The sequence below is a fragment of the Pseudorca crassidens genome, chromosome 4 (genome assembly GCF_039906515.1).
Source record: "Pseudorca crassidens isolate mPseCra1 chromosome 4, mPseCra1.hap1, whole genome shotgun sequence".
Taxonomy (NCBI): domain Eukaryota; kingdom Metazoa; phylum Chordata; class Mammalia; order Artiodactyla; family Delphinidae; genus Pseudorca; species Pseudorca crassidens.
In genome coordinates this window covers 22959626-22963894 of record NC_090299.1, presented here as the reverse complement: position 1 = coordinate 22963894, position 4269 = coordinate 22959626, and the positions used below count along the sequence as shown (strand labels likewise).

At 37.1% G+C, this 4269-nt stretch overlaps 1 pseudogene; it reads left to right on the top strand.

Moving 5' to 3' along the window:
* The first annotated feature begins 2491 nt into the window (after positions 1-2491).
* Positions 2492-3689, top strand: LOC137223093 (spindle and kinetochore-associated protein 1-like; annotated as a pseudogene).
* Positions 3690-4269: the final 580 nt, after the last annotated feature.

Here is a 4269-nt window from a genome sequence, read left to right as displayed (position 1 = left end):
AATGGAATTATGCTAGAAATCAGTAACAGAATAATAACTGGAAAATCCCAGAATAGTTGGGGATTGGACAACACACTTCTAAATAATACATGAGTCAAATAAGAAATCTCAAGAGAAATTTTAAAAATATTTTGAACAAAATGAAAATGGAAACACAACTTACTGTGAGATGCAAGGAAAGCAGAGCTTAGAGAGAAATGCATAGCATTGAATACATATACTAAGAAAGAAGATAGATCTAAAATCAGTAATCTAAGCTTCCACCTTAGGAAACTAAAAAACATTTAAAATAAAGAATTAAAATTAGAACAGAAACCAATAAAATTGAAAACAGGACATCAACAGAGAAAAGTCAACACAAACAAAGGCTGGTTCTTTGAAAAGATTAATAAATTTGATGAGACCTAGCCAGGATAACTAAGAGGAAAAGAGAGAAGATACAAATTACTAATATTGGAAATGAAAAAGGAGTCATCACTAGAGGTCCCATGGACATTAAAAGAATAATAAAAAGTATGAACAGCTCTGGCTCAAATATTTGATAACACAGATTAAATGGACCGATTCCTTGAAAGAAACAATCTGTCAATACTCACAAAAGAAAAAGCAAACAACAGGAGAAGACAAGACACAGACCAGGAGAACATATTTGCAGAAGATTTATCTGACAAAGGACTATTATCCAAAATATACAAAGAACTCTTAAAATTCAGCAGTAAGGACTTCCCTGGTGGCGCAGTGGTTGAGAGTCCGCCTGCTGATGCAGGGGACACGGGTTCGTGCCCCGGTCTGGGAGGATCCCACATGCCGCGGAGCGGCTGGGCCCGTGAGCCATGGCCGCTGAGCCTGCGCGTCCGGAGCCTGTGCTCCGCAACGGGAGAGGCCACAACAGTGAGAGGCCCGCGTACCGCAAAAAAAAAAAAAAAAAAAAAAATTCAGCAATAAGAAAAACAACTAACTTAAACAATAGCCCCAAAATTTGACCAGACATTTCACCAAAGGCAATATACAGGTGACAAAATAGCATATGAAAAGATGTTTAACATTATATGTCATTAAGAATTTATAAATTAAAACAATGAGATACCACTACACAACTATTAGAATGGCAAAAGTTTAGAAGATTAACAACACCAAATGCTGGCAAGTGTGTGGAGCAACAGGAACTCCCATTCATTGCTAATGGGAATGCATAATTGTACAGCCACTTTGGTAAACACTTTGGCAGTTTTTCAAAGCTAAACATAATGATGTGTCAATGTAGTTCATTGACTGTAACAAGTGTACCACTCTGGTATGTGATTTTGATAGTGGGGAGGCTGTTGTGCATGTGGGGACAAAGGATATACAGGAAATCTCTGTGTCTTCCACTCAATTTCTCTGTGAACCTAAAACTACCCTAAAAAATAGTCTATCAAAAGATTAAAGTAAAATAAAAATAAATTTTAAAGAAAAGATTTCCATGTTTGCTATAGATAGAAGTAATGTATCTGGATTAATTAATAGAATGTTTTAGCTTTCACATTTTCATTACTTAAATTTTCAGTATCTACACACTATTCTATAAAATAATAATTAAAAATAAGCATTGCTTCTGATTTTCATGATATTAGACTCTGCATTATTCATTATTTTTAGATCCTAGAATTTTATAAGATAAAAAATAACTAAGTAGAGATAATATATAAGAATAATTGTAGTAGCAATATAGGAGTAGGGGATTAAGAGGTACAAATTATTATGTATAAAATAAGCTACAAGGATATGTTGTACAACAAGGGGGGGATATAAAAAATATTTTATAATAACTATAAATGGAGTATAACCTTTAAAAATTGTGAATCACTATATTATACACCAAAATTTAAATAACTGAGTCAAAATAAAGATAGTAAAGGACTAAGGGGATATATAGGTCTCACCTCCCCCATCCCCCCAAAATCAGAATTTGCCAAAAAAGCACATTTTCTTCTATATACTCTTAGAGGATATTCTAGAACGTTCTCCAAAGCCATAGAAGGACTTAAATATTTTATTCATTAAATGCACATTGGGATTCACAAGTAAAAGAAATGTCATTGCTCCTGAAGAAAACATGTCTAGATAAATACTGATGCCCCATCCCAGAAAGGTATAAGATCCATTATCAATTAATTATTAAGGACCTACCTACTGTGTGCTCACCCATCATAAACACTGAGTGTGATATAAAGACAAGACATGGCCCTGTTATCTTGCAGGGAAAGGGAAGAAATAAAGAAGGCTTTAATATGGAGATCGTATATGAATTGCAGAATGGGTGAAACAGGGAGCACAGATTTATTAATTTAAATATAATTGTTTATTTTGAAAAAGAGGCGGAAACGCGCGCGACCCCTGAGCAGTCTGCCTGGGGTGCTGATGTGCGCTTGCTCTGCACCGAGTCCCAGGGGCAGTTTGAATTTCGCTCCCTGAGTTAGGTCTCCTGATCCTGGGCTTGCGGCACAGACTGGAGGGGTCTCGGCACCTCGCGACTCCACTGAGTGGGCGCTTTGCTCCTGGACCCGCACTAGAGGCTTAAAGGATGGCCTCCTCATTTCTGGTACAATTATGCTCTCATATTAATGAAAAGATTGGAAATATTAAAAAAAAACCGTCATTGAGAAATTGTGGACTGTATTAAAATAGGAGATGAGATCATTGCAGTAAATGAACTTCTAAATAAATTGGAATTGGAAATTCAGTATCAAGAACAAACCAACAATTCACTCAAGGAACTCTTTAAACCTCTTGGAGAAGATTGTAAAGATGTGGAACATCTCAAAGAAAACATTCCTTCCCATTTGCCTCAAGTAACCCAGAACTTTGTAATGGATCAGATCTTGACCCTGAACAACCAGTCAAAGATGAGGAACCTGCACCCACAAAGAAGCCCCCCAAAGAGCAAAGAAATATTAAAGAAATGTCATTTATAACTTCTGATGAGTTTAATGCCATTCTTGTGTACATGAAATCCCACCTAACCTATTGTCAAATTAACGACATACCCTAACCTATTGTCAAATTAATGATGTTATTAAAAAAATCAACAAGGCAGGGACTTCTCTGGTGGCGCAGTGGTTAGAATCCGCCTGCCAATGCAGGGGCCACAGGTTTGATCCCTGGTTCGGGAAGATCCCACATGCCATGGAGCAACTAAGCCCGTGTGCCACAACTACTGAGCCTGTGTTCTAGAGCCTGTGTGTCACAACTACCGAAGCTCACGTGCCTAGAGCCCGTGCTCTGCAACAAGAGAAGGCACTGCAATGAGAAGCCCACGCACTGCAACAAAGAGTAGCCCCTGCTCACCACAACTAGAAAAAGCCCACGCGCAGCAACGAAGACCCAACGATGAAGACCCAACGGAGACAAAAATAAACAAATAAATTAAAAAAAAAAAAGAAATCAACAAGGCAGTAGTTAGTAAATATAAGATGCTACATCAACGAAAAAAGTCTATGAGTTCTGTGGCCAGAAGTCTCTATCACAGATTTATTGATGAAGAAATGAAGGAAACCAAAGACCATTATTTTGTAGTGGAAGCTGACATAAAGGAGTTGACGGCTTTGAAAGTTGAAAAGAGGTTTCACGTAACGCTGAATATTTTACAACACTGCTGGAGGCTATCAGAGGTCCGAGGGGGAGGACTTACCGGATATGTTATAACATAAGGCCCTTTTGAGCTTCTGAACCAGCCAACGGTAGAGATAGAAGCTATTCCTATCGTTTCCTTACATGTAATTTCTTTATATATAATTTCTTTAGCTTTTTCATTTTCTTTTTTGTTTGTTTCTTGTAAAAATAAAACTTAAATAATGTATATTTTTAAATCCACTTTCTTACAGTAAATATTTAATCACCTACCATGTAAGCCTCTGTTCTAGGCATACAATGGAACTAAAAAATGTTCATACTTAGTTTTGGTGTTTAGTGACAGTGCTGCCAACCCCAGGAAGACAGGTGCAGATGTGACAATAAAAGTCAAAGTTCAAGAAGATGAGACCAAGGACATCCAGGCTCTTTAGAAGTAAAGGTCATTAGTGTCTAAATTCCACTAATGATATTTCAGTCTATAGGGAAAAGTTGGATTTGGAGGCAGCCCACCCACGTGGTTATTCTGCTTTCCCATATGTGGTTAAGGAACAGCTTAGCTGAAATACATTCAGTGTAAATCAATCTGTAAACATCGACCTGTAAGGAAATTGTAATAAGAGTATATTGAGATGAAAAAGATGATAAAATAAGATGTGT